This window comes from Pristiophorus japonicus, chromosome 1 (genome assembly GCF_044704955.1).
Source record: "Pristiophorus japonicus isolate sPriJap1 chromosome 1, sPriJap1.hap1, whole genome shotgun sequence".
Taxonomy (NCBI): domain Eukaryota; kingdom Metazoa; phylum Chordata; class Chondrichthyes; family Pristiophoridae; genus Pristiophorus; species Pristiophorus japonicus.
The window spans coordinates 236,010,769-236,035,621 of NC_091977.1; the positions used below are offsets into that span (position 1 = coordinate 236,010,769).

The window sequence follows — 24,853 nt, forward strand, 5'->3', positions numbered from 1 at the left end:
ATATAGCTCAGAGATGTGTACTATATACAGCAGCCATCTCAAAGCGCTGGAGAAGTACCACCAACACTGCCCCCGCAAGATCCTGCAAATCGATTGGGAGGATAGACGCACCAACGTCAGTGTTCTCGCTCAGCCAACATCCCCAGCATCGAAGCATTGACCACGCTCAACCAGCTCCGTTGGGCGGGCCACATCATCCGCATGCCCGACACGAAACTCCCGATGCAAGCGCTCTGCTCTCAAAACTCCTACACGGCAAGCGAGCCCCAGGTGGGCAGAGGAAACGCTTCAAGGACACCCTCAAAAGCCTCCTTGATAAAGTGCTCCCCACTGGCACCTGGGAATCCCTGGCCCAAGACCGCCCAAAAGAGAGGAAGAATATCCGGGAGGGTGCTGAGCATCTCGAATCTCATCGTCGAGAGCATGCAGAAACCAAACGCAGACAGCAGAAGGAGCGTGCAGCAAACCAGACTCCCCACCCACTCTTTCCTTCAACCACTGTCTGCCCCACCCGTGACAGAGACTGTAATTCCCACATTGGACTGTACAGCCACCTGAGAACTCACTTTTAGAGTGGAAGCAAGTCTTCCTCGATTTCGAGGGACTACCTATGATGATGATGATGATTTTCAGTAAATGTTAATCTTTAAAGGAGGAAGTCTGCTTATCTTTAAATTCCAGGGGCTAGAAATTCGTTAGTATTCCGCTCATTTAACGTTGAGAAGCACTTTACCGCCCAAAATGATGCTAAAAGTGGAAATTACCACCCAAATTACTGCCGGGCGCTAAATTCAGCAATTCGTCCAAATACCGCCGGCCTAAAAAACGCCCAGGAAAGGCTGCATTCACCTGACCTTAACCCAGCGGTATGGACGCCATGTTTTAAATCGGATGAACTTAATGAAAAGGCTGCTTCAGGTTGATGGGAGTATTTAAATAATTCGTGAGTGGATTTTAAAGGTGTTTGAAAATCTTGCACATTATTTGAGCACATTGTGGTCAATTTGAAGTACATTTTTAGTTGTTTATGGGCAATTGAAGAATTTTGAAGACAGTTTCGGACATTTAAAGGAATGGGGCCTGTAATTTCTCAGCCAATATTGCTGACTACTCACCTGCTGCAGAATAGATATGGAAGAAGGTTCATTGAAGAGCATTATGTGTCCAATCAAAGAGATGGCAGACTGCTGAGGAGGAGGAGGCCTTGCCCCCAATGCATTTGCAGGGAACAGCGGTCATACCTCCCCCTGTCCGATACAGCGTGCGCTAGAAGGCTGCACTTCCAAAAAGAGGACATCAATGAGATATGCCAGCTGCTTAAGGGAGACCTGCAGCCTACCAGCACTATCAGGACCACACTGCCCGTTGAGGTAAAGGTTACTGCAGCACTTTCCTTCAATGCATCAGGCTCCTTTTAGGCATCAGCTGGCGACATTTGCTGCATCTCGCAGTACGCCACACATCGCTGCATTTGCCAGGTGACTGAAGCATTTTATGCCTGCAGGATGGACTTTATAAATTTCCCAATGACCAGGGAGGCACAGAGTGAGAGGGCTTTGGGTTTTGAGAGAATAGCAAACTTCCCCAGGGTCCAGGGCGCAATAGACTGTATGCACATCGCCACACGAGCACCTTTAGAGGAGGCAGAGGTGAACCGGAACCGAAAAGGATTCCACTCCCTGAACATGCAACTCGTTATCGACCACAAGCAAATAATCATGGCAGCAAATGCCAATTTTCCAGGGAGCATTCATAATGTGCACATCTTGCGTGAGAGCACTGTCTCCGACCTCTTTAAGAGTCAGCCACAAGATCAATGCTGAATGCTGGGTGACAAAGGATACGGCCTCGCCACCTAGCTCTTGACCCCCCTCGGTAAGCCCCAGACAGATGCCGCGCATCACTACAATCACAGTCATATAGCCACACGCAATATCGTCGAAAAGACAATTGGAGTGCTGAAGCAGTGCTTCAGATGCCTGAACCATTCTGGAGGAAGCCTGCAATACTACCTTGAGCAGATCGCTGAGTTCACAGTGCTGTGCTGCATGTTGCACAACTTAGCTATCAAGAGGGGACAGAAATTGTCAGATGGGACCGCCAGTCCACCTCAGGAGAGTGGGGAGGCGGAAGAAGAGGAGGAGAAGGAGGAGGAGAAGGATGTCGAGGAGGATAAGCAGCCTGGCGATGAATCCATGCCACCATCAACCCCTTCCCCCCTTCCCCCCCACCACAGGAGAAGCCCCGTGGTAGTTGCAACTGCAAAACTGTTACATCAGCAGCTCATAAATGAACACGTTGCTTGAACGATGACGGTTAACTTTCATCCTTGCCTGACCATTGTTTGCAGCCCTTGTATTGATTGTTAACGTTCAGTTTGTAAAAGTGAGTGAGACACTGCACAAGAATTCTTAAGTGTAATAAATGTTTTTTATAATGTAAGAAAATTGCAAAACTTTATTTTGAACTAAACAATTAAATAATTCTTGTTAAAGGAAAAACACAACATAATTTAAAAACTAATTAACAGCAACAAACATTGAAAACATTAAACATTAAAAACTAGAAACCCCCACAACCCCCATTGTTCCTTCCGCCTCTACCTCCCTCGACCTTTACAAACCCTTTCCCTTCCTCTTGCCCGTGCCCCTGGCCCTACCCGCGTTTACACCAAGAGTGCTGCTGCTGTAGTGTGGGGGGGGGGGGGGCGGCGGGTGGGGAGTGACAGTGGAAGCGTCATTTGTAGGGATTCTGGAGAAGAATCGGTTTCCAAAGACCCATCTTCAGAGTCAGAAGAAATTATTTCCTCCTGACTTCCATAGGTGGCATGTCACCTTGGGGTCCAGTGCCACATACCGATTCCATCGTTTGCTGCATAACATCGAAGCAATCGGCGGTTCGCCACATCACCGCAATCAGCTGCGCCATGTCCTCCGAAAGACGTGCTGATAGCGTGGCGATGTTACCAATTAACCCATTAATAGCCTGGAGGAGCTCTCCACCAATGTCGACGCTCGCCCAAGCCAGTCCCACCATGTCACCGCTTTGATACACCGCTTTGGGTACTGTTGAGGAGGATGAATCATCAAGGGAGGACAGCAGCAGCCAAGTTCATGGCACCGTAGCTGGCTCTGCTGCACAGAAGGGTGGGAAAAAGAGTGGGAGAGCTATAGTGATAGAGGATTCTATTGTAAGGGGAATAGACAGGAGCTTCTGCGGCCGCAACTGAGACTCCAGGATGGTATGTTGCCTCCCTGGTGCAAGGGTCAAGGATGTCTCAGAGCGGCTGCAGAGCATTCTGGAGAGGGAGGGTGAACAGCCAGTTGTCGTGGTACATGTAGGTACCAACGATATAGGTAAGAAGCGGGAAGGGGTCCTACAAGCTGAATTTAGGGAGCTAGGAGTTAAATTAAAAAGTAGGACCTCAAAGGTAGTAATCTCTGGATTGCTACCAGTGCCACGTGCTAATCAGAGTAGAGGGAGCAGGATAGTTAGAATAAATACGTGGCTTGGTGCAAGAGGGAGGGATTCAAATTCCTGGGACATTGGAACCAGTTCTGGGGGAAGTGGGACCTGTACAAAAGGGACGGTCTGCACTTGGGCAGGACTGGAACTGATGTCCTGGGGGTAACATTTGCTAATGCAGTTCGGGAGTGTTTAAACTAATATGGCAGAGGAATGGGAACCGATGCAGCAAGATAGGGCGAAGTAATATGGAGTCAGAAACATAAGGTAAAAAGCAATAGTGGAAGGCCGAGTAAACAAAGGCAAGAAACAAAAAGGGCCACACTACATCATAATTCTAAAAGGACAAAGGGTTTGTGTCTTCATGCAAGGAGTATCCGTAATAAAATGGATGAATTAACTGTGCAAATAGATGTTAACGGATATGATGTGATTGGGATTACAGAGACGTGGCTCCAGGGTGATCAGGGCTGGGAACTCAACATCCATGGGTATTCAACATTCAAGAAGGATAGAATAAAAGGAAAAGGAGGTGGGGTAGCATTGCTGGTTAAAGAGGAGATTAATGCAATAGTTAGGAAGGACATTAGCTTGGATGATGTGGAATCTATATGGGTAGAGCTGCAGAATACCAAAGGGCAAAAAACGTTAGTGGGAGTTGTGTACAGACCTCCAAACAGTAGTAGTGATGTTGGGGAGGGCATCAAACAGGAAATTAGGGGTGCATGCAATAAAGGTGCAACAGTCATCATGGGTGACTTTAATATGCATATAGATTGGGCTAACTAAACTGGAAGCAATACGGTGGAGGAGGATTTCCTGGAGTGCATAAGGGATGGTTTTCAAAACCAATATGTCGAGGAACCAACGAGGGGGGAGGCCATCTTAGACTGGGTGTTGTGTAATGAGAGAGGATTAATTAGCAATCTCGTTGTGCGAGGCCCCTTGGGGAAGAGTGACCATAATATGGTGGAATTCTGCATTAGGATGGAGAATGAAACAGTTAATTCAGAGACCATGGACCAGAACTTAAAGAAGGGTAACTTTGAAGGTATGAGGCATGAATTGGCTAGGATAGATTGGCGAATGATACTTCAGGGGTTGACGGTAGATGGGCAATGGCAGACATTTAGAGACCGCATGGATGAACTACAACAATTGTACATCCCTGTCTGGCATAAACATAAAAAAGGGAAGGGGGCTCAACCGTGGCTATCAAGGGAAATCAGGGATAGTATTAAAGCCAAGGAAGTGGCATACAAATTGGCCAGAAATAGCAGTAAACCTGGGGACTGGGAGAAATTTAGAACTCAGCAGAGGAGGACAAAGGGTTTGATTAGGGCAGGGAAAATAGAGTACGAGAGGAAGCTTGCAGGGAACATTAAGATGGACTGCAAAAGTTTCTATAATTATGAAAAGAGAAAAAGGTTAGTAAAGACAAACGTAGGTCCCCTGCAGTCAGAATCAGGGGAAGTCATAACGGGGAACAAAGAAATGGCAGACCAATTGAACAAGTACTTTGGTTTGGTATTCACTAAGGAGGACACAAACAACCTTCCGGATATAAAAGGGGTCAGAGGGTCTAGTAAGGAGGAGGAACTGAGGGAAATCCTTATTAGTCGGGAAATTGTGTTGGGGAAATTGATGGGATTGAAGGCCGATAAATCCCCAGGGCCTGATGGACTGCATCCCAGAGTACTTAAAGAGGTGGCCTTGGAAATAGCGGATGCATTGACAGTCATTTTCCAACATTCCATAGACTCTGGATCAGTTCCTATCGAGTGGAGGGTAGCCAATGTAACCCCACTTTTTAAAAAAGGAGGGAGAGAGAAAACAGAGAATTATAGACCAGTCAGCCTGACATCAGTAGTGGGTAAAATGATAGAATCAATTCTTAAGGATGTCATAGCAGCGCATTTGGAAAGAGGTGACATGATAGGTCCAAGTCAGCATGGATTTGTGAAAGGGAAATCATGCTTGACAAATCTTTTGGAATTTTTTGAGAATGTTTCCAGGAGAGTGGACAAGCGAGAGCCAATTGATGTGGTGCATTTGGTTTTTCAGAAGGCTTTCGACAAGGTCCCACACAAGAGATTAATGTGCAAAGTTAAAGCACATGGGATTGGGGGTAGTGTGCTGACATGGATTGAGAACTGGTTGTCAGACAGGAAGCAAAGAGTAGGAGTAAATGGATACTTTTCAGAATGGCAGGCAGTGACTAGTGGGGTACCGCAAGATTCTGTGCTGGGGCCCCAGCTGTTTACATTGTACATTAATGATTTAGACGAGGGGATTAAATGTAGTATCGCTAAATTTGCCGATGACACTAAGTTGGGTGGCAGTGTGAGCTGCGAGGAGGATGCTATGAGGCTGCAGAGTGACTTGGATAGGTTAGGTGAGTGGGCAAATGCATGGCAGATGAGGTATAATGTGGATAGATGTGAGGTTATCCAATTTGGTGGTAAAAACAGAGAGACAGACTATTATCTGAATGATGACAGATTAGGAAAAGGGGAGATGCAACGAGACCTGGGTGTCATGGTACATCAGTCATTGAAGGTGGGCATGCAGGTATAGCAGGCGGTTAAGAAAGCAAATAGCATGTTGGCCTTCATAGCGAGGGGATTTGAGTATACGGGCAGGGAGGTGTTGCTTCAGTTGCACAGGGCCTTGGTGAGGCCACAACTGGAGTATTGTGTACAGTTTTGGTCTCCTAACTTGAGGAAGGACATTCTTGCTATTGAGGGAGTGCAGCGAAGGTTCACCAGACTGATTATCGGGATGACGGGACTGACATATCAAGAAAAACTGGATCAATTGGGCTTGTATTCACTGGAGTTCACAAGAATGAGAGGGGATCTCATTGAAATGTTTAAAATTCTGACGGGTTTAGACAGGTTAGATGCAGGAAGAATGTTCCCAATGTTGGGGAAGTCCAGAACCAGGGGTCACAGTCTAAGGATAAGGGGTAAGCCATTTAGGACCGAGATGAGGAGAAACTTCTTCACCCAGAGAGTGGTGAACCTGTGGAATTCTCTACTACAGAAAGTTGTTGAGGCCAATTCACTAAATATATTCAAAAAGGAGTTAGATGTCGTCCTTACTACTCGGGAGATCAAGGGGTTAGGCGAGAAAGCAGGAATGGGGTACCGAAGTTGCATGTTCAGCCATGAACTCATTGAATGGCGGTGCAGGCTCGAAGGGCTGAATGGCCTACTCCTGCACCTATTTTCTATGTTTCTATGTTTACACCGAAGTCGCGGAGGTTGATTCAGCGGGTCAGGCATGCTTGATCACAGGCAGACGTCGACCTGGATATAGAAACATAGAAAATAGGTGCAGGAGTAGGCCATTCGGCCCTTCGAGCCTGCACCGCCATTCAATGAGTTCATGGCTGAACATGCAACTTCGGTACCCCATTCCTGCTTTCTCGCCTAACCCCTTGATCTCCCTAGTAGTAAGGACTACATCTAACTCCTTTTTGAATATATTTAGTGAATTGGCCTCAACAACTTTCTGTGGTAGAGAATTCCACAGGTTCACCACTCTCTGGGTGAAGAAGTTTCTCCTCATCTCGGTCCTAACTGGTTTACCCCTTATCCTTAGACTGTGACCCCTGGTTCTGGACTTCCCCAACATTGGGAACATTCTTCCTGCATCTAACCTGTCTAAACCTGTCAAAATTTTAAACATTTCTATGAGATCCCCTCTCATTCTTCTGAACTCCAGTGAATACAAGCCCAGTTGATCCAGTCTTTCTTGATATGTCAGTCCCGCCATCCCGGGAATCAGGCTGGTGAACCTTCGCTGCACTCCCTCAATAGCAAGAATGTCCCTCAAGTTAGGAGACCAAAACTGTACACAATACTCCAGGTGTGGCCACACCAAGGCCTTGTACAACTGTACTCAAATCCCCTTGCTATGAAGGTCAACATGCCATTTGCTTTCTTAACCACCTGCTTTACCTGCATGCCCACCTTCAATGACTGATGTACCATGATACCCAAGTCTCGTTGCACCTCCTCTTTTCCTAATCAGTCACCATTCAGATAATAGTCTGTCTCTGTGTTTTTACCACCAAAGTGGATAACCTCACATTTATCCACATTATACTTCATCTGCCATGCATTTGCCCACTCACCTAACCTATCCAAGTCACTCTGCAGCCTCATAGCATCCTCCTCGCAGCTCACACTGCCACCCAACTTAGTGTCATCCACAAATTTGGAGATACTACATTTAATCCCCTCGTCTAAATCATTAATGTACAATGTAAACAGCTGGGGCCCCAGCACAGAACCTTGCAGTACCCCACTAGTCACTGCCTGCCATTCTGAAAAGTACCCATTTATTTCTACTCTTCGCTTCCTGTCTGCCAACCAGTTCTCAATCCACGTCAGCACATGACCCCCAATCCCATGTGTTTTAACTTTGCACATTAATCTCTTGTGTGGGACCTTGTCGAAAGCCTTCTGAAAGTCCAAATACACCACATCAACTGGTTCGCCCTTGTCCACTCTACTGGAAACATCCTCAAAAAATTCCAGAAGATTTGTCAAGCATGATTTCCCTTTCACAAATCCATGCTGACTTGGACCTATCATATCACCTCTTTCCAAATGCGCTGCTATGACATCCTTAAGAATTGATTCTATCGTTTTACCCACTACTGATGTCAGGCTGACTGGTCTATAATTCTCTGTTTTCTCTCTCCCTCCTTTTTTAAAAAGTGGGGTTACATTGGCTACCCTCCACTCGATAGGAACTGATCCAGAGTCTATGGAATGTTGGAAAATGACTGTCAATGCATCCGCTATTTCCAAGGCCACCTCCTTAAGTACTCTGGGATGCAGACCATCAGGCCCTGGGGATTTATCGGCCTTCAATACCATCAATTTCCCCAACACAATTTCCTGACTAATAAGGATTTCCCTCAGTTCCTCCTTCTTACTTGATCCTCTGACCCCTTTTATATCCGGAAGGTTGTTTGTGTCCTCCTTAGTGAATACCGAACCAAAGTACTTGTTCAATTGGTCTGCCATTTCTTTGTTCCCCGTTATGACTTCCCCTGATTCTGACTGTAGGGGACCTACGTTTGTCTTTACTAACCTTTTTCTCTTTACATATCTCTCGAAACTTTTGCAGTCCGTCTTAATGTTCCCTGCCAGCTTCCTCTCGTACTCTATTTTCCCTGCCCTAATCAAAGGTGCTGGAATACTCGGTGTGCCCTGCTGCACGCCGCTTCGTCCCGTTACTTCCTCGGAACTGAATCCAGGAAAGTTGTATTTGGCTGAAGAAGAGGTAGCCGCAGGTAGACTGGACCCTTGAGACCCCAACTCCCCCTCTTCTACATGTTGTGTGCTTGAACTGGCTTGAGGGTCGTCAACACGATCCTCCTCCTCCCCTCTGTGGTCTCCCCTCCGGTGGTGCATATCACTTGCAGCAGTAAGGGTGAAGCTCCAGAGGACTTATCAGGTCTCCGATGTGCCTGGGCAACTAGAAAACATAATATGAGAGGTTAGAAGAAGGGGAGGAGTGGGTCAGGGTGACATGAGAACGCTTTCGTTGCACAGGCAAATGTAGAGAAACAACATTACTGCATTAGCTCTCACCGAGAGGCGTTTCATGTAATTAACATGAACAGAATGTAGAGAAACTGCATGGCATTAAAATAAGATTTCATGATCCCAACATTACATTACATTACATCATTCATATATTATACTCACATAGCATTAAATTACATGACCGCTGCACAGACCAGGGATTATACATGATTTATCTGCTGCTACTACTGGATGTGCACCACCACGGGTGGCCGAGCGATTATGTGCCCCTACGAGGGATGCGGCCCGCTCATCCAGGTCTGTGAGTTCCAACAACTCTGCTGGCCCTCCTCCCATGTGCCAACGCTCGGCGCGATTGGAAGATATCTTCTTCTGCAAAGGTGGCAAGAGCATGGTATAAGCTAATTGCCCAGGTACTAGTACACAGATAGACATCCACAATAACCATCCCCAATGCTTTTCATCAATGTCACATTAATGTTATATGTTAATACCATTAGGATGCAAGTGATGCATGATGAACACATCTAAGTACAGAAAAGCTATGTAATAAGAGCTTGGATAGGAAATAATGCATGACACCAAGCTTAATTGCAATGTGGCAGATTTACATTTTAAGTAATGGGTCAGTGCATGATTAACGTTATTAAAGTTATTACTTACTCTCATAGATGCAACAAGGTCATTCCAGCGCTTGCAGCACTGGCTTGGCTCCCGAAAGCCATGGGCAGCCGACGACATCACCTCCGCAATCTCCGCCCATATGCGCTGGTAGACTCTGAGGGGTGGTTTCCCACGCCCACCCTGGGTCATTTGGGTTCAGCACGTCTCCACCTCGTGGACCAAGGCAACTTGTGCCTCATCTGAGAAGTGTTAGGCCCTCTTCCTTCCTTCTACCTCAGCTACCTCATCTATGTCCTGCATTCCCACAACTTCAATATCCATTGAGACTACAATTCAAATTCGAAATACACTTGCAAACGTCAAAAATCCAACTCAGGCTGTCTCCTATTGCACTCTCTGTCTTTCTCTCTCTCTTTCCCTCTCTACCCGTCCCTTCCTCTTCTGCACATGCGCAGGTGACTCCTGAATCGCGGGAAAAAGGTAAGTAAAAGAAAAAAAAATCGGGCATGCGCAGAACGGCCATTGTTAGGGACACTAGCCTTACACGAGGAAAAAGACCGCTGCTGCCCACTCGCCACCGCCCTCCAATAAAAGCCGAAACTAGCGGTTTTGGATATGGGCGGTATTCCGCCAGTTCTTAAAAGTTGAACATCGACTGCTGCTGGAAATACCACCCATAGCGCTAAAAGTGGAAATCCTAGTCCCAGAAGTTATTACTTGAAGAAAACAGTTCAATATTTGGAAGGATTTGGGGTACTCTTACTGAGAAATAAATAGCACAACTGAAATTTCTATGCCCAAAATAAAGGGAGGAGAAAATTCACACAATAACATGATTAAATGTATCCAATGATTTGCCTTTTGTGTCCTTTAATGCCCTTATTAAAGCGATTACTTGGAAGGCCACAGCCTCTCAAAAAATCCTTCACCTCAAGTTGATATTTTTGCCCAGAGTTGTGATTCTGTGAGCTTAATTTGGATTGTGCACTCTTAGCCTATGCAAGTGTACCTTACTTCTCAGGATAAATCAGTATCGTTCAATCATCTGCACTGATGGGATATTTTTCTTTACCTCCTACCATTTTATGGCGAGCAGTGTTATTTCAAACAAGAGAACAAATTTTAGAAGCATTACTGAGGTAAGATTTATATTGAGTTTTTCTTAAAATAAAAACAGAGTGGTGCTGTGTGTGTTGAGAGAAAGAAATGGACGATGTTTGCATTACACACCTCTTGTAGTCCTTGGTTTGTGTAACATAATTTTCTTACAAGTGTATTGCATTTAGGAGAGAAGTCCAAAAACATTTAGGAAGGCAAAGAGGGACTATGAAATTCAATTATCAAGAAACCTAAAACAATATATTAAAATATTTTACAAGCACATCAATAAAAAAGGAAGGTTGGGATGGGAATAGGGCTATTAAGGGATTGACAGGATTATACCGCAGGTCACGATAAGAAGGCAGAAATATTAAATGTTTATTTTGCTTCGGTATTTAACAGGGAGATAGAACAGGTGGATATGACATTGGATGATATGAGTAATGAGATAAGTGCATGTAAAATAAAAAAGTGGATATATTAAATAAACTGATCAAACTCAGAGGATAAAACCCATGGTCCGGATGGATTGCATCCACGCATTTTAAAAAAATCTTGAGAAAAGATAGCAGAGGCATTACTACACATATTTAATTTTTCGTTAGAAATAAATGTAGTGACAGAAGACTGGTGGATAGCTAACATAATACCTATATTTAACAAGGGGGATAGAGCATATCCAGGGAATTAGAGACCAATCAGCTTACCATCATTGGTAGGAAAAATAATGAAATCCCTACTAAAAGAGAGAATAGAAGAACATCTAGAAACTAGAAGTATAATAATGAATAGTCAGCATGGATTTCAAAAGGGAAAATCGTGCTTAACCGACCTTACTGAAGAGGTAACAGTGAGAGTAGACAATGGTAATGCAGTAGATGTAAAATGAAAAGGAGGTGGGAAGCTCTGGTAATAAAGGATGAGATCAGTGCGTTAGTGAGAAACGATATTGGCTCAGAAGATCAAGGTGTTGAATCAGTTTGGGTGGAGATAAGGAATAATAAGGGGAAAAAGTCGCTGGTGGACATAGTCTATAGGCCACCAAACAGCAGCTACATTGTTGGACGGAGTATAAATCAAGAAATAATGGAGGCTTGTAAAAAAGAAACGGCAATAATCATGGGCGATTTTACCCTTCATATTGATTGGACAAAGCAAATTGGCCAGGGTAGCCTTGAGGAAGAGTTCATAGAGTGTATCTGGGATAGTTTCCTTGAACAGTACATTGGAAACTAACCAGGGAGCAGGCTATCTTAGATCTGGTACTGTGTAATGAGACAGGGTTAATAAATGATCTCCAAGTAAAGGATCCTCCAGGAAGGAATGATCATAACATGGTTGAATTTCAAATTCAGTTGGAGGGTGAGAAAGTTGAATCTCAAAGCTTAAATAAAGGAGACTATAAAAGGAGACTATGAAGGCCGAGTTGGCTAAAATGGATTGGGAAAATAGACTAAAGTGTGGGACGGTTGATGAGCAGTGGCAGACACTTGAGAAGATATTTCATAAATCTAAACAAAAATGTATCCCAATGAGAAGGAAAGACTGTAGGAGAAGGGATACCCATCCATGGCTAGTTAAGGAAATAAGGGATGGTATCAAATTGAAAAGAAGGGCATACAATGTGGCCAAGATTAGTGGAAATCCAGAGGAATGGGAAACTTTTAAAAGTTGGCAAAGAACGACTAAAAAAATAATGAGAGGGAAGATAGATTATGAAAATAAACTAGCACAAAATATAAGAACAGATAGTAAGAGTTTCTACAGGTATATAAAAAGGAAAAGAGTGGCAAAAGTAAATGTTGGTCCCTTAGAGGATGAGACTGGGGAATTAATAATGGGGAATAGGTAAATGGCACAGACTTTGAACAAATATTTTGTATTGGTCTTCACGGTAGATGACACTAAAAACATCCCAATAATGGCTATAAGGAGGGAGGGTCTTAAAAAATTCACTACCACTAAAGAAGAAAATAATGGGATTAAAAGTGGATAAGTCCCCTGGACCTGATGGCTTGCATCCTCGGGTCTGAAAAATGGCTGCAGAGATAGTGCATGCATTGGTTGTAAAATTCCCTGGATTCTGGTTCAGTTCCTATGGAATGGAGGGTAGCTAATGTAACCCCACTTTTTAAAAAAGGAGAAAGAGAGAAAACAGGGAATTATAGACCGCTTAGCCTGACATCGGTAGTGGGGAAAATGTTGGAATCAATTATTAAAGATGTAATAGCAGCGCATTTGGAAAGCAGTGACAGGATCGGTCCAAGTCAGCATGGATTTATGAAGGGGAAATCATGCTTGACAAATCTTCTAGAATTTTTTGAGGATGTAACAAGTGGAGTGGATAAGGGAGAACCAGTGGATGTGGTGTATTTGGACTTTCAAAAGGCTTTTGACAAGGTTCCACACAAGAGATTAGTGTGCAAAATTAAAGCACATGGTACTGGGGGTAATGTATTGACGTGGATAGAGAACTGGTTGGCAGACAGGAAGCAAAGAGTGGGAATAAACGGGTCCTTTTCAGAATGGCAGGCAGTGACTAGTGGGGTACCGCAAGGTTCAGTGCTGGGACCCCAGCTATTTACAATATACATTAATGACTTAGACGAAGGAATTGAATGTAATATTTCCAAGTTTGCAGATGACACTTAGCTGGGTGGCAGTGTGAGCTGTGAGGCGGATGATAAGAGGCTGCAGGGTGACTTGGACAGGTTAGGTGAGTGGGCAAATGCATGGCAGATGCAGTATAATGTGGATAAATGTGAGGTTATCTACTTCGGTGGTAAAAACAGGAAGGCAGAATATTATCTGAATGATGACAGATTAGGAAAGGGGGAGGTGCAACGAGACCTGGGTGTCATGGTACATCAGTCATTGAAAGTTGACATGCAGATACAGCAGGCGGTGAAGAAGGCAAATGGCATGTTGGCCTTCATAGCTAGGGGATTTGAGTATAGGAGCAGGGAGGTCTTACTGCAGTTGTACAGAGCCTTGGTGAGACCACACCTTGAATATTGTGTAGAGTTTTGGTGTACTCATCTGAGGAAGGACATTCTTGCTATTGAGGGAGTGCAGCGAAGGTTCACCAGACTGATTCCTGGGATGGCAGGACTGACATATGAAGAAGGACTGGATCGACTAGGCTTATATTCACTGGAATTTAGAAGAATGAGAGGGGATCTCATAGAAACATATAAAATTCTGATGGGATTGGACAGGTTAGATGCAGGAAGAATGTTGGGGAATTCCGAACCAGGGGTCACAGTCTAAGGATAAGCGGTAAGCCATTTAGGACCGAGATGAGGAGAAACTTCTTCACTCAGAGAATTGTGAACCTGTGGAATTCTCTACCATAGAAAGTTGTTGAGGCCAGTTCATTAGATATATTCAAAAGAGAGTTAGATGTGGCCCTTACGGCTAAAAGGATCAAGGGGTATGGAGAGAAAGCAGCAATGGGGCACTGAAGTTGCATGATCATCCATGATCATATGGAATGTTGGTGGGCTCGAAGGGCCGAATGGCCTACTCCTGCACCTATTTTCTATGTTTCTATGTTTCTAAATAGAAAAACAGAGTATTTTTTAAATGGTGAGAGATTGGGAAATGTTAGTGTTCAGAGGGACCTTGTACATGAATCACTGAAAGTTAACATGCAGGTATAGCAAGCAATTAAAAAAGCAAATGGTATGCTGGCCTTTATTACAAGAGGATTTGAGTATAAGAGTAAAGACGTCTTACTGCAATTATATAGGGCCCTAATGAGACCACACCTGGAGTATTGTGTACAGTTTTGGTCTCCTTACCTAAGGAAGGATATTTTTGCCATTGAGGGAGTGCAGACTGATTCCTGGGATGGGGGATTGTCCTCTGAAGAGGGATTGAGTAGGCTCGGCCAAATTCTCTAGATTTGAGAAGAATGAGTGGTGATCTCAATTTAAACATCCAAAATTCTTACAGTGCTTGACAAGTTAGATGCAGGGAGGATGTTTCCTCTCACTGAAGTGTCTAAAACCAGGATTCATAGTCTCAGAATAAGGAGTCGGCCATTTAGGATTGAAATGAAAAGAAACTTCTTCAGTCAGAGGGTGGTTAATCTCTGGAATTCTCTCCCCCTGATGGCTGTGGAGGCTCAGTCTTTGAGTATATACAAGACAGATAACGTTATATTTTTGGATATTAAGGGAATCAACGGCTATGGGGATAATGCAGGAAAGTGGAGTTGAGGTAGAAGATCAGCCATAATTTCATTGAATGGCAGAGCATTCTCGAGGTGCCGAATGGCCTACTCCTGCTCCAAATTCTTATGTTCTTATATTTGGTGAGACCACACCTGGAGTACTGTGTAAAGTTTTGGTCTATTTACCTTGGAAAGATACACTTGCTTAGAGGGGATGCAACAAAGGTTCACTAGATTGATTCCTGGAATGAGAGGGTTGTCCTATAATAAGAGATTGAGTAGAATGAGGCTATATTGTCTGGAGTTTAGAACAGTGAGCGGTGATCTCATTGAAACATATGCAGTTTTTAGAGGGATTGACAGGGTAGATGCTGAGAGGCTGTTTCCCCTGGCTGGAGTGTCAAGAACCAGGGGCACAATCTCAAGGTAAGGGTCGGCCATGTGGGACCGAGATGAAGAGCAATTTCTTCACTCAGAGGGTTGTGACTCTTCGGCATTCTCGACCCCAGAGGTTTGTGGAAGCTCAGTCGTTGAGTATATTCAAGACAGAAATCAATAGATTTTGGGACACTAAAGGGGCCGAACTTGGTCAAGGCTTCCGTTCACACAAGTGCCGCCCAAAATGCCACCGAAGGCCGCCGAGGTACCGGACGGTACGTTTGGTGGGGTTTTCATCGCCGAGGTCCCTTGAAGGTCAGCAGGTGGCAAATTAATGACGTACGCCGCCAATCTGGGCAGCAGCGGGCAGGAGTCTCATTCTCGGCAGCAGAGATGCTTGCCGTCCAAGTGCCACAGAGGATGGAGTCAGGCCCATGGAGGGTCAAAGAGATAAAAATAAAAATCATCAACAACAAAACATCTGACGACCTTCAGGGGACCCCATCCAGCCGACTCCCTCCCACACCAATCTGGCACCTCGGCGGGCGGGAGTCAACTTACACGCGTCGGCTGTCCACTGACATCGGCGGGTGCTTCCCGTCGGCTCTCCCCTCCCGCATGCTCCAGGCCACGTCGAAAGTGGCACTGGGCGGTTCGAGCAGAGTAATGTCGGCGGCAGTGGGTGGCAGTCGGTGGCAGTGGGCGGTAAGTTCCTCAATTTCGGCCCCCTAAGGGAATTAAGGGATTTGGGGATAGGGTGGGAATGCAAAGTTGAGGTAGAAGATCAGCCATGATCTTATTAAATGGTGGAGCAGGTTCGAGGGGCCGTAAGGCCTCCTCCAGCTCCTATCTTATCTTTTTATTAGGAGGCTATATTATATCACACTTATAATCATTACTTTGGGTGCGAGTCTAGGTGGGGTAGAGAAACAAAGGGGTCTCCGAGCACAAATACACTAATCACTAAAAGTTGCACCACAGGTTAGTAAGGCCATAAAAAAGCAACCCAAGCACTAGGGTTTATTTCTAGAGGTATAGAATTGAAAAGTAGGGATGTTCGGCTAAACCTGTATCGAACCTTAGTTAGACCGCAGTTCTGGTCGCCATATTATAAAAAGGATTTAGAGGTGCTGGAGGGGATGCGGAGAAGATTTACCAGGATGATACCAGAAATGTGAGGGTATACATATCAGGAAAGGATGAATAGGCTGGGTCTCTTTTCTCTTGAAAAAAAAGGCTGAGCGTTGCCCTAATCGAGGTCTTTAAAATTATGAAAGGTTTTGATAGAGTGGATACAGAGAAAATGTTTCCACTTGTGGGGAAGAGCATAACTAGAGGCCATCAATATAAGATAGTCACCAAGAAATTCAATAGGGAATTCAGAAAAAAATGTCTTTACCGAAAGAGTGGTGAGAATGTGGAACTCGCTACCACAGGGAGTGGTTGAAGCGAATAGTATCGATGCATTTAAGGGGAGGCTGGACAAGCATATGAGGGAGAAGGAAATCGAGGGTTATGGTGATAGATTTAGATGAGGAAAGATGGGAGGAGGTTCGAGTGGAGCATAAATGCCAGCATGGACTGGATGGGCTGAATGGCCTGTTTCTGTGCCGTATATCCTCTGTAAACTGAGAGAGAGAGTCACAGAGAGAAAAGGAGAGAGAGAGGGAGAGAGAGAGAGAGACTGGGTCCAGAGAGAAAGAGGTGACAGAAAAAGAGAACTTCAAACACCTCCAATTTTGAACGCAGCTAGTTGGCCTGGATTTAGCAGTCAGCGGCGAACGAACGGCACTCACAGTTCATTACACTTACACTTGCCCGCAGCCTTTCTATGGGTTTTCACACTGTGACTTATGGTGATTAGAGATTCAAAACAGCACGTTGCACGGCTGGGGGCTGGCGGGGTGGGGGCTATCTGGAACCTGTGTGAACAGGATAAGCAACAGTGTGTCTCCTTAACCATTCAGATTGAAGAATCCTTACTGAGACATGCAGAGTTAGCACCAGGACTTGTAAGTTAGAATATTTAATTCACTTTAAAATCATGTACAGAAAGAAAAATAAAGAGAGGGAAAGAAAAATGGGATTGAGAGAGAGAGAAACGAAACAGAAAGAAAAAAAAAGTGAAAACATTTTTTTTTTAAACTCTCTAACAATAATTAAAAACTTAAGGAATGAGACTCTACTCTTGTAAAAGTCATTTTTCGGTGCCAGGGAGTTTGTTTGACAGTGATTAAGATTTACCACATCGTTAAAAAATCACTTACACTTTAATGGACCAGCGCTAAGTGTTTCTGGCGTGTTTAGTAGGTATCTTGTGGGTAAGTACTGCAAATTCACGCCCTCAAATATTTTAATGCTGTCTCTCGGCAAAGTGCAGTGAAGTTTGTGGAGGAACAGGGAAAAACCAGACAGCAACTTCCTGATTTCCATGTTTAATTGCGCATGTTCGGACGCCAGAAGTTGCTGTGTGATTTACTTCTTAATAACGGTGAGCGCTGATAGCCTCACTGTTATTCATACTGCAAAATTCGGGCCATTATCTGCATCTGTGTTTTATTAACAGAAGATGTCAATATTAGCTGTATAAACTGTGACACACTAATTTATAACACTTATGAGACAGAAGGAGAGCAAGAGAGAGAAATACACAAAGAGAAAATGCCAGACAGCAGCTTTTTTCCTCAGTCTAATTTGATTTTTTTTTAATAGCTTAAATTTTAAAAGCAAGTAAATTTCCTTTGTGGGAGAGATAGGAAGTGGGGAAGGAGGTAAATTGTTTGAGGATGAAGTACCCTTTGGCCTCTCAGCACCCATCCTGGGAGGAAGCGAGTGGGAGTTGAGAGAGAGTGGATGGAGGGATAAGTGTGAGATACGAAACAGTAGAGAAAGAGAGGATGAGTGAGTAATTTAAAGGGAAAGAGGCGGATGTGATGATAGAAGTGAGGAGGTGGTAGGAAGGAGAATAGGTAGTTCAAAGGTGAAGGAGTAAGGGCAATGCGGGGGGGTGGGTACGGGGGAGGAGGAGCATGAGTATTTGAGGGAGGGAGTGGGAAGGGAGACGCTGAGGGCCACAAAATGGAAAAGTCAAAATGGCAGCCATTACTGGCAGGTTAATTTCTAGAAGCTGAACTGATATCCTTTATTGTGGAAAATATTATCTCATGGGGGTTTTATCATCATACAGACAATGAAGACTATAATATAAAAGATTCATGGTAGATTAAGGAAATGAGTTGTGTGGCACATCACGGATGAGTACTGTAGGTACAAATACTTCATGCCAAACATATCACAAGTGTTTTATTTCCCATAAACCACTACTACAGTTGCCAGTTATAAGCTTTAAGAAAAAAGAAAACACATAGTTTGGTTTATAGGGGTCTATCTACTGCATCCGAATTTGTCTTACAACATATTTTTTTAAACGTGAAAGTAGCTTATTCATTGTTGCAGTTTGCAGGAAACACCGAAGAAACACAAGATTAGCTATTTATTTTACTCTTACAGAACCATTCTTTAATTGCTTATAAGCTCAAAGAGTTATCAGTCCAAATAAAATAAATTGTGAAAAGCTTCAAAGTATTTTTTCCCTGATCTGTAGGCATTTAAGCTTAAAAATTCATCTCTAAACTTCATACCAGCTCAATCTACTTTCCAACTTTGATTCTAAATCCTCCATAATCAAACCTGCTCACTCGAGCAGTGACCGCTCACACCATGTCTGAAGTCTGACTTTCTTTCTCTGACCTTAATTCCTCCAGCTTCCATTTCAATCTTTTGTCAGCTGCCATTGCAGCTTAAATATCTGCACCCAACTGATGACTCGGCCTTTTGGCTAAGATCAAGTGTAGTATCTGTTCTTATCAGTTTAATATCCCCTATCTGGGGACCAAATATTAAATTGATTTTTGGAACAGGGAGATGGAACAGGGGCTTGCTCCGTCCACTCCACGCACCGACCTGGTATTGCAGTGTTTCCAGGAACGGTGCAACTTCCCCTCTCGGCCTTTTGGCTAAGATCAAGTATAGTAGCGCAAAGTGATCTTTGGCGCTGGAGTTGATCTGACAAGAATGAAAAAAAAAAATCTGCACCCAACTGAATGAAGTCAATAATGTTGAGTACAAGTTATCTGGGGTGTTAAGCAATGTACCTTTCAATTTTTTTTTTTGAGTATGTGGCCATGCACTATTTCTTCCATTTAAAAGCTGTTGAGCCAGCTGCACGGGTGCGCCAGAGCGCTGGAACATTGATTGCAAGATAGCACCTATCATCAGAGTTGTGAGCAAAGAAATGTCTTTGAATCACTCCTTGTGTTTTATTTACTACAAGTGGGTTCCACAGTGTCTCTTTTCTAATCAGTTTGATGTAATATTATACCATGTGAACACAAATAAAAAATATTTTCACAGTTGTTTGTGCTACAAAGGGATATCCTGCAACAACAACTTGTATTTATACAGTGGGGCTGAAATTCAGGCACGCCAGGAATCTGGCCCACCTATAGTTTCTTACCTGCTTTTACCGCCGCATGGGAAGAGGTCGCCTGCTGATCGATATTCAGGTCTTTGTTGTGTTTTTCAACAAGACCAGAAGTCGGTCATAATGGGGGCGGAAGTGCGTCAGTAAGTCCTGGTGGGGGGGGAAGTTGGGGCGGGACCGAGTCTCCGTTGCTTCACTCAGTGGCGGAGCAGTGGTGACGTCACTGCGCCTGTGTGTCACCACATCTCTCCCCTCATTTAAAGGGGAGAGAATTGGCGATTCTGTAGGTTCGGCCACTAGGCCACCAGGGAGGGTTTCGGCCAGGCCAGCGGCCTGGCACCCAAGAGGGGGTGCCAGGCTGCCGGTTGCTGGCCCGGTCAAACCCGGGGCAATAGCTGGCTAGCCGATCAGGAAGTCGGCCAGCAAAAATAAAAACATGGCGACTGCGGCCGAATGCCCTCCCCTTGAATGACCACTGTGTTGCCGTGCCGCACACACACTGAACAAGGTGCACCGACAGAAAAAGATTTTTGCAGGTAAATTTGGGGCAGAGTGTGCTGGAGGTGCAGAAGATCGGTGGTAGATGCTTTGATGACACGCTTGCGCCGGTCGGCAGCAGTGGGGGAAAAGTGGAGACAGGCCGAAAAATCCCCGACGTGAATTTTGGTTGTGGCGGTCAAACAACTGCAGTGTGTCAGCTACCCGGTTTTGCCGCATCTCTGCTGCAAAACGGCGGTAATGGGCCTTATCCACATTATGTCTGCAATTACCATAGAATAACTCCACGAGGCCTTGTTCTGTGAATAAGAGCTATGTGACTTCAGTCCATTTAATACGACTGCAAAGTGAGGGACAGCATGGCTGGCTGCCTTTCATATATCCTTGTACACCAGGGCAGGAAACCTCTGGGCCTCCAACAGCAGCGCCCTCAGGTGGTACATCATACATAGTTACATGGTGAATAGAAAGAGTTGCATAAATGACATCATTCCCCGCCCCCCCAAAGTTTTTGATGTGAGTTGATTGCAGGTTAAAGCGAACCGGAGCCCTGCGCTCGCTGGTTGACCATCTAAGTGTCGCTTCTGGCCTGGGTGAGTTGGTTGGGCCACTGCTGTCTTGCAGCGCGACTGGTTGGGGGCTGTACTGTTGGGGATGGTGGGATCATCCTCGTGGTTGGCAGCGAGGTCTGTTGTCGATTGGGCTTGTGTCGGTGGGTCGCTGAAGATGAGGTCGTCTTCCGGTGGTTCCTGGTTGTCTGTGAATCGTAATTTGGTTTGGTCCAAATGTTTTCTGCACATTTGACTGTTAAGCAGTTTGACAACAAACACTCTATTCCCCTCCTTGGCTAATACAGTGCCGGCGACCCATTTGGAGCCCTGACCGTAATTCAGCACAAACACAGGATCATTTACAGTGATGTCGCGTGATACAGCCGCGTGATCATATGTGTTTTGCTGATAACGCCTGGTTTCCACCTGATTAATGAGGTCAGAGTGTCCAAAGGGGAGCCTGGTTTTGAGTGCTCGTTTCATTAGTAATTCTGCAGAGGGGAACCCCGGTAAGTGAGTGGGGTCGTGTCCTGTAGCTGAGCAGTACCTGCAACAGGTGGATTTGTAAGGAGCCTTCAGTGACACATTTCAAGCTCCGCTTTATGGTTTGGACTGCCCGCTTCACTTGGCCGTTGGATGCGGGCTTGAACGGGGCAGATCTGATATGCTTGATGCCATTGCGGGTCATGAATTCATTAAATTCCAAGCTGGTGAAGCACGGACCAGTGTCGCTGACAAGAATGTCGGGTAAGCCATGGGTGGCAAACATGGCCGAGGCTTTCAATGGTGGCTGCGGACGTGCTGGATGCCATTATTGCACATTCAATCCATTTGGAGTAGGCGCCCATAACAACCAGGAACATCTTTCCCAGAAAGGGGCCCACATAATCCATGTTGTGTTCCTAACACAGATGAGACTGCACACAGGGAGGTTAAAGTAACAGTGACCTCAGTCTTTATTAAGACACTCCAGAGTGCGTAACAGGCCTTAGGGGCCGGCTTATATACAGTGCTCCCAAGGGATGCTGGGATCCCTTGGGACTTCAGGGGATGGTAAGTTGGGTGGCAGTGTGAGCTGCGAGGAGGATGCTATGAGGCTGCAGAGTGACTTGGATAGGTTAGGTGAGTGGGCAAATGAATGGCAGATGAAGTATAATGTGGATAAATGTGAGGTTATCCACATTGGTGGTAAAAACAGAGAGACAGACTATTATCTGAATGGTGACAGATTAGGAAAATGGAAGGTGCAACGAGACCTGGGTGTCATGGTACATCAGTCATTGAAGGTTGGCATGTAGGTACAGCAGGCGGTTAAGAAAGCAAATGGCATGTTGGCCTTCATAGCGAGGGGATTTGAGTACAGGGGCAGGGAGGTGTTGCTACAGTTGTAAAGGGCCTTGGTGAGGCCACACCTGGAGTATTGTGTACAGTTTTGGTCTCCTAACTTGAGGAAGGACATTCTTGCTATTGAAGGAGTGCAGCAAAGATTCACCAGACTGATTCCCGGGATGGTAGGACTGACCTATCAAGAAAGACTGGATCAACTGGGTTTGTATTCACTGGAGTTCAGAAGAATTAGAGGGGACCTCATAGAAACGTTTAAAATTCTGACGGGTTTAGACAGGTTAGATGCAGGAAGAATGTTCCCAATGTTGGGGAAGTCCAGAACCAGGGGTCACAGTCTGAGGATAAGGGGTAAGCCATTTAGGACCGAGATGAGGAGAAACTTCTTCACCCAGAGAGTGGTGAACCTGTGGAATTCTCTACCACAGAAAGTAGTTGAGGCCAATTCACTAAATATATTCAAAAGGGAGTTAGATGAAGTCCTTACAACTCGGGGGATCAAGGGTTATGGCGAGAAAGCAGGAAAGGGATACTGAAGTGTCAGGTTCAGCCATGAACTCATTGAATGGCGGTGCAGGCTAGAAGGGCTGAATGGCCTGCTCCTGCACCGATTTTCTATGTTTCTATGCGCTCCCTGGTGGCAGAACATGGAAGTGCATGCTTTACAGATACACAACATCACTCCTCCCCAAAGTCAAAGTGAAAACTATTTACAAGGTGAGGCAGTAGGGAGCCTTTCTTTCCCTGGTGGACCGCCTCGGTACAAATGTCTGTACTCGTGTGTTGGCTGCGCCCTCGCTGGGCTGGCATGTTGTTGGCGCTGCAGGGCTGCTGGGTGAGCCTGGCCTTGCTGGGCTGTTGGGCATGATGGGTTTGATTTCCTGGTCCGGCGTGGTGTCGTTGATCCTTTGGGTGTGTGTTGCGGGCTCGAAAAAGGTGGTGTCTGCTGTGGGTTGTTCAGGGTAGTCTGTGAACCGCAACCTCGTTTGGTCCAGGTGCTTTCTGCAAATTTGTCCATTGTCTAGTTTGACTACAAACATCCTACTCCCTTCTTTAACTATCACTGTGCCCACGATCCACTTAGGACCATGTCCATAGGTTAGCACATACCACAGGGTCATTCAGATCAATTTCCCGTGACACAGTGGCGCGACCATCATTTTCATTTTGTTGCTGCCGCCTGCTCTCTACCTGATCATGCAGGTTGGGGTGAACCAGCAAGAGTCTGGTTTTAAGTGTCCTTTTCATGGGTAGCTCAGCCGGGGGCACCCCTGTGAGCGAGTGGGGTTTGGAGTGAGCCTTCTGTGACTCGTCTGAGGATCTGTTTGATGGTTTGTACTGCCCGCTCTGCCTGCCCATTGGAGGCTGGTTTAAACGGGGCCGAGGTGACATGTTTGATCCCATTGCAGGTCATGAATTCTTTAAATTCGGCACTGGTGAAACATGTCTCGTTGTCACTGACCAGTATGTCAGGCAGGTCGTGGGTGGCAAACATAGTCCTCAGGCTTTCAATGGTGGCGGTGGTGGTGCTTCCCGACACTATTTCACATTCAATCCATTTTGAAAAAGCATGCACCACCACCAGGAACATTTTACTGAGAAACGGGCCCGCATAGTCAACATGGATCCTCGACCATGGTCTGGAGGGCCAGGACCACAAAATTAGTGGTGCCTCTCTGGGCGTGTTGCTCAACTGAGCACACACGCTGCATTGCCGTACACAGGACTCTAAGTCAGAGTCGATACCGGGCCACCACACGTGGGATCTGGCTATCGCTTTCATCATTACTATACCCGCGTGTGTGCTGTGGAGATCCGAGATGAACGTCTCCCTGCCCTTTTTGGGTAGCACTACACGGTTACCCCACAACAGGCAGTCTGCCTGAATGGACAGCTCATCCTTTCGCCGCTGGAACGGCTTGATTAGCTCTTGCATTTCAATAGGGATGCTGGCCCAGCTCCCACTGCAGTACATAGTTTTTTACTAGGGACAGCAGAGGATCTTGGCTGGTCCAAGTCCTAATCTGGCAGGCTGACAGGTGATTTATCATTTTCAAACGCTTCCATCAACAAGTCTGCGGGCTGCGCCACCATCAACAAGTTTGAAGGCTGCGCCATTTCCACCCCAGTGGTGGGCAATGGTAGCCGACTGAGAGCATCCGCACAGTTCTCGGTGCCTGGCCTGTAGTGGATGGTATAGTTATACGCTTATAGCGCGAGTGCCCACCTTTGTATGCGGGCTGAGGCATTAGTATTTATCCCATTCTTTTCATTGAACAGGGCTATGAGGGGCTTGTGATTGGTTTCCAGCTCAAATTTGAGGTCAAACAGGTATCGATGCATTTTCTTTACCCCGAACGCACACGCTAATGCCTCTTTCTCAATCATGCTGTAGGCCCTCTCGGCCTTCGACAAGCTCCTGGAAGCATAGGCGACAGTTTGCAACTTCCCTGCAATGTTGGCTTGTTGTAATGCACACCCGACTCCGTACGACGACGCATCACATGCTAGCACGAGTTTTTTACTGGGGTTATACAATACAAGCAGCTTATGGGAGCATAAAATGTTTCTGGCTTTCTCAAAAGCAATTTCTTGTTTTTTTTCCCCATACCCAGTTCTCACCTTTATGCAATAACACAGGTAGGGGCTCTAAGAGGGTGCTTAA

The 24,853-nt window shown here is 45.5% G+C and overlaps 1 protein-coding gene and 1 non-coding gene across 2 annotated transcripts in view; one reads left to right on the plus strand and one right to left on the minus strand.

The window, feature by feature from the left end:
• The window catches only part of grin3a (glutamate receptor, ionotropic, N-methyl-D-aspartate 3A), a 269,256-nt gene that overhangs the window by 111,535 nt on the left and 132,868 nt on the right, over nt 1-24,853 (minus strand). The gene's annotated exons all lie outside the window — the stretch shown is intronic.
• Nucleotides 19,130-19,312, plus strand: LOC139278655 (U2 spliceosomal RNA). The gene has a single exon (XR_011596332.1). It is a non-coding gene; the product is annotated as a U2 spliceosomal RNA (small nuclear RNA).